We start from the raw sequence: 12,365 nt of genomic DNA on the forward strand, positions 1-12,365 counted from the left end.
TGGCCTCTAACAGACAGCTTCACATGACTCCAGTCCTGACCTCTAACGGACAGCATCACATGACTCCAGTCCTGGCCTCTAACAGACGGCATCACATGACTCCAGTCCTGGCCTCTAACAGAAGGCTTCACACTATTCCAGTCCTGGCCTCTAACAGACGGCTTCACTTGACTCCAGTCCTGGCCTCTAACAGACGGCTTCACGTGACTCCAGTCCTGGCCTCTAACAGACGGCATCACGTGACTCCAGTCCTGGCCTCTAACAGTAGGCTTCACATTACTCCAGTCCTGGCCTCTAATAGACGGCATCACATGACTCCAGTCCTGGCCTCTAACAGACGGCTTCACATGACTCCAGTCCTGACCTCTTACAGACGGCTTCACATGACTCCAGTCCTGGCCTCTAACAGACGGCTTCACATGACTCCAGTCCTGGCCTCGAACAGTAGGCTTGACATTACTCCAGTCCTGGCCTCTAACAGACGGCATCACATGACTCCAGTCCTGACCTCTAACAGACGGCATCACATGACTCCAGTCCTGACCTCTAACAGAAGGCATCACATGACTCCAGTCCTGGCCTCTAAGAGACGGCTTTACATGACTCCAGTCCTGGCCTCTAACAGACGACATCACATGACTCCAGTCCTGGCCTCTAACACACAGCATCACATGACTCCAGTCCTGGCCTCTAACAGACGACTTCACATGACTCCAGTCCTGGCCTCTAACACACGGCATCACATGACTCCAGTCCTGGCCTTTAACAGACGGCTTCACATAACTCCAGTCCTGGCCTCTAACAGACGGCTTCACATGACTCCAGTCCTGGCCTCTAACAGACGGCTTCACATGACTCCAGTCCTGGCCTCTAACAGACGGCTTCACATGACTCCAGTCCTGGCCTCTAACAGACGGCTTCACATGACTCCAGTCCTGGCCTTTAACAGACGGCTTCACATGACTCCAGTCCTGGCCTTTAACAGACGGCTTTACATGACTCCAGTCCTGGCCTCTAAAAGACGGCTTCACATGACTCCAGTCCTGGCCTCTAACAGACGGCTTCACATGACTCCAGTCCTGGCCTTTAACAGACGGCTTCACATGACTCCAGTCCTGGCCTTTAACAGACGGCTTTACATGACTCCAGTCCTGGCCTCTAACAGACGGCTTCACATGACTCCAGTCCTGGCCTCTAACAGAAGGGATCACATGACTCCAGTCCTGGCCTCTAAGAGACGGCTTTACATGACTCCAGTCCTGGCCTCTAACAGACGACATCACATGACTCCATTCCTGGCCTCTAACACACGGCATCACATGACTCCAGTCCTGGCCTCTAACAGACGGCTTCACATGACTCCAGTCCTGGCCTCTAACACACGGCATCACATGACTCCAGTCCTGGCCTTTAACAGACGGCTTCACATAACTCCAGTCCTGGCCTCTAACAGACGGCTTCACATGACTCCAGTCCTGGCCTCTAACAGACGGCTTCACATTACTCCAGTCCTGGCCTTTAACAGACGGCTTCACATGACTCCAGTCCTGGCCTTTAACAGACGGCTTCACATGACTCCAGTCCTGGCCTCTAACAGACGGCTTCACATGACTCCAGTCCTGGCCTCTAACAGACGACATCACATGACTCCAGTCCTGGCCTCTAACAGACGGCATCACATGACTCCAGTCCTGGCCTCTAACAGACGGCTTCACATGACTCCAGTCCTGGCCTCTAACAGACGGCTTCACATAACTCCAGTCCTGACCTCTAACAGACGGCTTCACATGACTCCAGTCCTGGCCTCTAACAGAAGGCATCACATGACTCCAGTCCTGGCCTCTAACAGACAGCTTCACATGACTCCAGTCCTGACCTCTAACGGACAGCATCACATGACTCCAGTCCTGGCCTCTAACAGACGGCATCACATGACTCCAGTCCTGGCCTCTAACAGAAGGCTTCACACTATTCCAGTCCTGGCCTCTAACAGACGGCTTCACTTGACTCCAGTCCTGGCCTCTAACAGAAGGCATCACATGACTCCAGTCCTGGCCTCTAACAGACGGCATCACATGACTCCAGTCCTGGCCTCTAACAGACGGCATCACATGACTCCAGTCCTGGCCTCTAACAGACGGCATCACATGACTCCAGTCCTGGCCTCTAACAGACGGCATCACATGACTCCAGTCCTGGCCTCTAACAGATGGCATCACATGACTCCAGTCCTGGCCTCTAACAGACGGCATCACATGACTCCAGTCCTGGCCTCTAACAGACGGCATCACATGACTCCAGTCCTGGCCTCTAACAGACGGCATCACATGACTCCAGTCCTGGCCTCTAACAGAAGGCATCACATGACTCCAGTCCTGGCCTCTAACAGACAGCTTCACATGACTCCAGTCCTGACCTCTAACGGACAGCATCACATGACTCCAGTCCTGGCCTCTAACAGACGGCATCACATGACTCCAGTCCTGGCCTCTAACAGAAGGCTTCACACTATTCCAGTCCTGGCCTCTAACAGACGGCTTCACTTGACTCCAGTCCTGGCCTCTAACAGACGGCTTCACGTGACTCCAGTCCTGGCCTCTAACAGACGGCATCACGTGACTCCAGTCCTGGCCTCTAACAGTAGGCTTCACATTACTCCAGTCCTGGCCTCTAATAGACGGCATCACATGACTCCAGTCCTGGCCTCTAACAGACGGCTTCACATGACTCCAGTCCTGACCTCTTACAGACGGCTTCACATGACTCCAGTCCTGGCCTCTAACAGACGGCTTCACATGACTCCAGTCCTGGCCTCGAACAGTAGGCTTGACATTACTCCAGTCCTGGCCTCTAATAGACGGCATCACATGACTCCAGTCCTGACCTCTAACAGACGGCATCACATGACTCCAGTCCTGACCTCTAACAGAAGGCATCACATGACTCCAGTCCTGGCCTCTAAGAGACGGCTTTACATGACTCCAGTCCTGGCCTCTAACAGACGACATCACATGACTCCAGTCCTGGCCTCTAACACACAGCATCACATGACTCCAGTCCTGGCCTCTAACAGACGACTTCACATGACTCCAGTCCTGGCCTCTAACACACGGCATCACATGACTCCAGTCCTGGCCTTTAACAGACGGCTTCACATAACTCCAGTCCTGGCCTCTAACAGACGGCTTCACATGACTCCAGTCTTGGCCTCTAACAGACGACTTCACATGACTCCAGTCCTGGCCTCTAACAGACGGCTTCACATGACTCCAGTCCTGGCCTCTAACAGACGGCTTCACATGACTCCAGTCCTGGCCTTTAACAGACGGCTTCACATGACTCCAGTCCTGGCCTTTAACAGACGGCTTTACATGACTCCAGTCCTGGCCTCTAAAAGACGGCTTCACATGACTCCAGTCCTGGCCTCTAACAGACGGCTTCACATGACTCCAGTCCTGGCCTTTAACAGACGGCTTCACATGACTCCAGTCCTGGCCTCTAACAGACGGCTTCACATGACTCCAGTCCTGGCCTCTAACAGACGGCATCACATGACTCCAGTCCTGGCCTCTAACAGAAGGGATCACATGACTCCAGTCCTGGCCTCTAAGAGACGGCTTTACATGACTCCAGTCCTGGCCTCTAACAGACGACATCACATGACTCCATTCCTGGCCTCTAACACACGGCATCACATGACTTCAGTCCTGGCCTCTAACAGACGGCTTCACATGACTCCAGTCCTGGCCTCTAACACACGGCATCACATGACTCCAGTCCTGGCCTTTAACAGACGGCTTCACATAACTCCAGTCCTGGCCTCTAACAGACGGCTTCACATGACTCCAGTCCTGGCCTCTAACAGACGGCTTCACATGACTCCAGTCCTGGCCTCTAACAGACGGCTTCACATGACTCCAGTCCTGGCCTCTAACAGACGGCTTCACATGACTCCAGTCCTGGCCTTTAACAGACGGCTTCACATGACTCCAGTCCTGGCCTTTAACAGACGGCTTCACATGACTCCAGTCCTGGCCTTTAACAGACGGCTTCACATAACTCCAGTCCTGGCCTCTAACAGACGGCTTCACATGACTCCAGTCCTGGCCTCTAACAGACGACATCACATGACTCCAGTCCTGGCCTCTAACAGACGGCATCACATGACTCCAGTCCTGGCCTCTAACAGACGGCTTCACATGACTCCAGTCCTGGCCTCTAACAGACGGCTTCACATAACTCCAGTCCTGACCTCTAACAGACGGCTTCACATGACTCCAGTCCTGGCCTCTAACAGAAGGCATCACATGACTCCAGTCCTGGCCTCTAACAGACAGCTTCACATGACTCCAGTCCTGACCTCTAACGGACAGCATCACATGACTCCAGTCCTGGCCTCTAACAGACGGCATCACATGACTCCAGTCCTGGCCTCTAACAGAAGGCTTCACACTATTCCAGTCCTGGCCTCTAACAGACGGCTTCACGTGACTCCAGTCCTGGCCTCTAACAGACGGCATCACGTGACTCCAGTCCTGGCCTCTAACAGTAGGCTTCACATTACTCCAGTCCTGGCCTCTAATAGACGGCATCACATGACTCCAGTCCTGGCCTCTAACAGACGGCTTCACATGACTCCAGTCCTGACCTCTTACAGACGGCTTCACATGACTCCAGTCCTGGCCTCTAACAGACGGCTTCACATGACTCCAGTCCTGGCCTCGAACAGTAGGCTTGACATTACTCCAGTCCTGGCCTCTAATAGACGGCATCACATGACTCCAGTCCTGGCCTCTAACAGACGGCTTCACATGACTCCAGTCCTGGCCTCTAACAGAAGGCATCACATGACTCCAGTCCTGGCCTCTAACAGACAGCATCACATGACTCCAGTCCTGGCCTCTAACAGACGGCATCACATGACTCCAATCCTGGCCTCTAACAGATGGCATCACATGACTCCAGTCCTGACCTCTAACAGACGGCATCACATGACTCCAGTCCTGACCTCTAACAGAAGGCATCACATGACTCCAGTCCTGGCCTCTAAGAGACGGCTTTACATGACTCCAATCCTGGCCTCTAACAGACGACATCACATGACTCCAGTCCTGGCCTCTAACAGATGGCTTCACATGACTCCAGTCCTGGCCTCTAACAGACGGCTTCACATGACTCCAGTCCTGGCCTCTAACAGAAGGGATCACATGACTCCAGTCCTGGCCTCTAAGAGACGGCTTTACATGACTCCAGTCCTGGCCTCTAACAGACGACATCACATGACTCCAGTCCTGGCCTCTAACACACAGCATCACATGACTCCAGTCCTGGCCTCTAACAGACGACTTCACATGACTCCAGTCCTGGCCTCTAACAGACGGCATCACATGACTCCAGTCCTGGCCTCTAACAGAAGGCTTCACACTATTCCAGTCCTGGCCTCTAACAGACGGCTTCACTTGACTCCAGTCCTGGCCTCTAACAGACGGCTTCACGTGACTCCAGTCCTGGCCTCTAACAGACGGCTTCACATGACTCCAGTCCTGGCCTCTAACAGAAGGGATCACATGACTCCAGTCCTGGCCTCTAAGAGACGGCTTTACATGACTCCAGTCCTGGCCTCTAACAGAAGGCATCACATGACTCCAGTCCTGGCCTCTAACAGACAGCTTCACATGACTCCAGTCCTGACCTCTAACGGACAGCATCACATGACTCCAGTCCTGGCCTCTAACAGACGGCATCACATGACTCCAGTCCTGGCCTCTAACAGAAGGCTTCACACTATTCCAGTCCTGGCCTCTAACAGACGGCTTCACTTGACTCCAGTCCTGGCCTCTAACAGACGGCTTCACGTGATTCCAGTCCTGGCCTCTAACAGACGGCATCACGTGACTCCAGTCCTGGCCTCTAACAGTAGGCTTCACATTACTCCAGTCCTGGCCTCTAATAGACGGCTTCACATGACTCCAGTCCTGACCTCTTACAGACGGCTTCACATGACTCCAGTCCTGGCCTCTAACAGACGGCTTCACATGACTCCAGTCCTGGCCTCGAACAGTAGGCTTGACATTACTCCAGTCCTGGCCTCTAATAGACGGCATCACATGACTCCAGTCCTGACCTCTAACAGACGGCATCACATGACTCCAGTCCTGACCTCTAACAGAAGGCATCACATGACTCCAGTCCTGGCCTCTAAGAGACGGCTTTACATGACTCCAGTCCTGGCCTCTAACAGACGACATCACATGACTCCAGTCCTGGCCTCTAACACACAGCATCACATGACTCCAGTCCTGGCCTCTAACAGACGACTTCACATGACTCCAGTCCTGGCCTCTAACACACGGCATCACATGACTCCAGTCCTGGCCTTTAACAGACGGCTTCACATAACTCCAGTCCTGGCCTCTAACAGACGGCTTCACATGACTCCAGTCTTGGCCTCTAACAGACGACTTCACATGACTCCAGTCCTGGCCTCTAACACACAGCATCACATGACTCCAGTCCTGGCCTCTAACAGACGGCTTCACATGACTCCAGTCCTGGCCTTTAACAGACGGCTTCACATGACTCCAGTCCTGGCCTTTAACAGACGGCTTTACATGACTCCAGTCCTGGCCTCTAAAAGACGGCTTCACATGACTCCAGTCCTGGCCTCTAACAGACGGCTTCACATGACTCCAGTCCTGGCCTTTAACAGACGGCTTCACATGACTCCAGTCCTGGCCTTTAACAGACGGCTTTACATGACTCCAGTCCTGGCCTCTAACAGACGGCATCACATGACTCCAGTCCTGGCCTCTAACAGAAGGGATCACATGACTCCAGTCCTGGCCTCTAAGAGACGGCTTTACATGACTCCAGTCCTGGCCTCTAACAGACGACATCACATGACTCCAGTCCTGGCCTCTAACACACGGCATCACATGACTCCAGTCCTGGCCTCTAACAGACGGCTTCACATGACTCCAGTCCTGGCCTCTAACACACGGCATCACATGACTCCAGTCCTGGCCTTTAACAGACGGCTTCACATAACTCCAGTCCTGGCCTCTAACAGACGGCTTCACATGACTCCAGTCCTGGCCTCTAACAGACAGCTTCACATGACTCCAGTCCTGGCCTCTAACAGACGGCTTCACATGACTCCAGTCCTGGCCTCTAACAGACGGCTTCACATGACTCCAGTCCTGGCCTTTAACAGACGGCTTCACATGACTCCAGTCCTGGCCTTTAACAGACGGCTTCACATGACTCCAGTCCTGGCCTTTAACAGACGGCTTCACATAACTCCAGTCCTGGCCTCTAACAGACGGCTTCACATGACTCCAGTCCTGGCCTCTAACAGACGACATCACATGACTCCAGTCCTGGCCTCTAACAGACGGCATCACATGACTCCAGTCCTGGCCTCTAACAGACGGCTTCACATGACTCCAGTCCTGGCCTCTAACAGACGGCTTCACATAACTCCAGTCCTGACCTCTAACAGAAGGCATCACATGACTCCAGTCCTGGCCTCTAACAGACAGCTTCACATGACTCCAGTCCTGACCTCTAACGGACAGCATCACATGACTCCAGTCCTGGCCTCTAACAGACGGCATCACATGACTCCAGTCCTGGCCTCTAACAGAAGGCTTCACACTATTCCAGTCCTGGCCTCTAACAGACGGCTTCACTTGACTCCAGTCCTGGCCTCTAACAGACGGCTTCACGTGACTCCAGTCCTGGCCTCTAACAGACGGCATCACGTGACTCCAGTCCTGGCCTCTAACAGTAGGCTTCACATTACTCCAGTCCTGGCCTCTAATAGACGGCATCACATGACTCCAGTCCTGGCCTCTAACAGACGGCTTCACATGACTCCAGTCCTGACCTCTTACAGACGGCTTCACATGACTCCAGTCCTGGCCTCTAACAGACGGCTTCACATGACTCCAGTCCTGGCCTCGAACAGTAGGCTTGACATTACTCCAGTCCTGGCCTCTAATAGACGGCATCACATGACTCCAGTCCTGGCCTCTAACAGACGGCTTCACATGACTCCAGTCCTGGCCTCTAACAGAAGGCATCACATGACTCCAGTCCTGGCCTCTAACAGACAGCATCACATGACTCCAGTCCTGGCCTCTAACAGACGGCATCACATGACTCCAATCCTGGCCTCTAACAGATGGCATCACATGACTCCAGTCCTGACCTCTAACAGACGGCATCACATGACTCCAGTCCTGACCTCTAACAGAAGGCATCACATGACTCCAGTCCTGGCCTCTAAGAGACGGCTTTACATGACTCCAGTCCTGGCCTCTAACAGAAGGCATCACATGACTCCAGTCCTGGCCTCTAACAGACAGCTTCACATGACTCCAGTCCTGACCTCTAACGGACAGCATCACATGACTCCAGTCCTGGCCTCTAACAGACGGCATCACATGACTCCAGTCCTGGCCTCTAACAGAAGGCTTCACACTATTCCAGTCCTGGCCTCTAACAGACGGCTTCACTTGACTCCAGTCCTGGCCTCTAACAGACGGCTTCACGTGACTCCAGTCCTGGCCTCTAACAGACGGCATCACGTGACTCCAGTCCTGGCCTCTAACAGTAGGCTTCACATTACTCCAGTCCTGGCCTCTAATAGACGGCTTCACATGACTCCAGTCCTGACCTCTTACAGACGGCTTCACATGACTCCAGTCCTGGCCTCTAACAGACGGCTTCACATGACTCCAGTCCTGGCCTCGAACAGTAGGCTTGACATTACTCCAGTCCTGGCCTCTAATAGACGGCATCACATGACTCCAGTCCTGACCTCTAACAGACGGCATCACATGACTCCAGTCCTGACCTCTAACAGAAGGCATCACATGACTCCAGTCCTGGCCTCTAAGAGACGGCTTTACATGACTCCAGTCCTGGCCTCTAACAGACGACATCACATGACTCCAGTCCTGGCCTCTAACACACAGCATCACATGACTCCAGTCCTGGCCTCTAACAGACGACTTCACATGACTCCAGTCCTGGCCTCTAACACACGGCATCACATGACTCCAGTCCTGGCCTTTAACAGACGGCTTCACATAACTCCAGTCCTGGCCTCTAACAGACGGCTTCACATGACTCCAGTCTTGGCCTCTAACAGACGACTTCACATGACTCCAGTCCTGGCCTCTAACACACGGCATCACATGACTCCAGTCCTGGCCTCTAACAGACGGCTTCACATGACTCCAGTCCTGGCCTTTAACAGACGGCTTCACATGACTCCAGTCCTGGCCTTTAACAGACGGCTTTACATGACTCCAGTCCTGGCCTCTAAAAGACGGCTTCACATGACTCCAGTCCTGGCCTCTAACAGACGGCTTCACATGACTCCAGTCCTGGCCTTTAACAGACGGCTTCACATGACTCCAGTCCTGGCCTTTAACAGACGGCTTTACATGACTCCAGTCCTGGCCTCTAACAGACGGCATCACATGACTCCAGTCCTGGCCTCTAACAGAAGGGATCACATGACTCCAGTCCTGGCCTCTAAGAGACGGCTTTACATGACTCCAGTCCTGGCCTCTAACAGACGACATCACATGACTCCATTCCTGGCCTCTAACACACGGCATCACATGACTCCAGTCCTGGCCTCTAACAGACGGCTTCACATGACTCCAGTCCTGGCCTCTAACACACGGCATCACATGACTCCAGTCCTGGCCTTTAACAGACGGCTTCACATAACTCCAGTCCTGGCCTCTAACAGACGGCTTCACATGACTCCAGTCCTGGCCTCTAACAGACAGCTTCACATGACTCCAGTCCTGGCCTCTAACAGACGGCTTCACATGACTCCAGTCCTGGCCTCTAACAGACGGCTTCACATGACTCCAGTCCTGGCCTTTAACAGACGGCTTCACATGACTCCAGTCCTGGCCTTTAACAGACGGCTTCACATGACTCCAGTCCTGGCCTTTAACAGACGGCTTCACATAACTCCAGTCCTGGCCTCTAACAGACGGCTTCACATGACTCCAGTCCTGGCCTCTAACAGACGACATCACATGACTCCAGTCCTGGCCTCTAACAGACGGCATCACATGACTCCAGTCCTGGCCTCTAACAGACGGCTTCACATGACTCCAGTCCTGGCCTCTAACAGACGGCTTCACATAACTCCAGTCCTGACCTCTAACAGAAGGCATCACATGACTCCAGTCCTGGCCTCTAACAGACAGCTTCACATGACTCCAGTCCTGACCTCTAACGGACAGCATCACATGACTCCAGTCCTGGCCTCTAACAGACGGCATCACATGACTCCAGTCCTGGCCTCGAACAGAAGGCTTCACACTACTCCAGTCCTGGCCTCGAACAGACGGCTTCACATGACTCCAGTCCTGGCCTCTAACAGACGGCTTCACGTGACTCCAGTCCTGGCCTCTAACAGACGGCATCACGTGACTCCAGTCCTGGCCTCTAACAGTAGGCTTCACATTACTCCAGTCCTGGCCTCTAATAGACGGCATCACATGACTCCAGTCCTGGCCTCTAACAGACGGCTTCACATGACTCCAGTCCTGACCTCTTACAGACGGCTTCACATGACTCCAGTCCTGGCCTCTAACAGACGGCTTCACATGACTCCAGTCCTGGCCTCTAACAGTAGGCTTGACATTACTCCAGTCCTGGCCTCTAATAGACGGCATCACATGACTCCAGTCCTGGCCTCTAACAGACGGCTTCACATGACTCCAGTCCTGGCCTCTAACAGAAGGCATCACATGACTCCAGTCCTGGCCTCTAACAGACAGCATCACATGACTCCAGTCCTGGCCTCTAACAGACGGCATCACATGACTCCAATCCTGGCCTCTAACAGATGGCATCACATGACTCCAGTCCTGACCTCTAACAGACGGCATCACATGACTCCAGTCCTGACCTCTAACAGAAGGCATCACATGACTCCAGTCCTGGCCTCTAAGAGACGGCTTTACATGACTCCAATCCTGGCCTCTAACAGACGACATCACATGACTCCAGTCCTGGCCTCTAACAGATGGCTTCACATGACTCCAGTCCTGGCCTCTAACAGACGGCTTCACATGACTCCAGTCCTGGCCTCTAACAGAAGGGATCACATGACTCCAGTCCTGGCCTCTAAGAGACGGCTTTACATGACTCCAGTCCTGGCCTCTAACAGACGACATCACATGACTCCAGTCCTGGCCTCTAACACACAGCATCACATGACTCCAGTCCTGGCCTCTAACAGACGACTTCACATGACTCCAGTCCTGGCCTCTAACACACGGCATCACATGACTCCAGTCCTGGCCTTTAACAGACGGCTTCACATAACTCCAGTCCTGGCCTCTAACAGACGGCTTCACATGACTCCAGTCCTGACCTCTAACAGACGGCTTCACATGACTCCAGTCCTGGCCTCTAACAGACGGCTTCACATGACTCCAGTCCTGGCCTCTAACAGACGGCTTCACATGACTCCAGTCCTGGCCTTTAACAGACGGCTTCACATGACTCCAGTCCTGGCCTTTAACAGACGGCATCACATGACTCCAGTCCTGGCCTCTAACAGAAGGGATCACATGACTCCAGTCCTGGCCTCTAAGAGACGGCTTTACATGACTCCAGTCCTGGCCTCTAACAGACGACATCACATGACTCCATTCCTGGCCTCTAACACACGGCATCACATGACTCCAGTCCTGGCCTCTAACAGACGGTTTCACATGACTCCAGTCCTGGCCTCTAACAGACGGCTTCACATGACTCCAGTCCTGGCCTTTAACAGACGGCTTCACATGACTCCAGTCCTGGCCTTTAACAGACTGCTTCACATGACTCCAGTCCTGGCCTCTAACAGACAACATCACATGACTCCACTCCTGGCCTCTAACAGACGACATCACATGACTCCATTCCTGGCCTTTAACAGACGGCTTCACATGACTCCAGTCCTGGCCTCTAACAGACGGCTTCACATGACTCCAGTCCTGGCCTCTAACAGACGACATCACATGACTCCAGTCCTGGCCTTTAACAGACGGCTTCACATGACTCCAGTCCTGGCCTCTAACAGACGACATCACATGACTCCAGTCCTGGCCTCTAACAGACGGCTTCACATGACTCCAGTCCTGGCCTCTAATAGACGGCTTCACATGACTCCAGTCCTGGCCTCTAACAGACGGCATCACATGACTCCAGTCCTGGCCTCTAACAGACGACATCACATGACTCCAGTCCTGGCCTCTAACAGACGGCTTCACATGACTCCAGTCCTGGCCTCTCTCCACTGGCTCCGTTAGTTTTAGAATAGATTTTAAGATTTTGCT

Source organism: Cyclopterus lumpus, chromosome 24, assembly GCF_009769545.1.
Source record: "Cyclopterus lumpus isolate fCycLum1 chromosome 24, fCycLum1.pri, whole genome shotgun sequence".
In the NCBI taxonomy this organism is placed as follows: domain Eukaryota; kingdom Metazoa; phylum Chordata; class Actinopteri; order Perciformes; family Cyclopteridae; genus Cyclopterus; species Cyclopterus lumpus.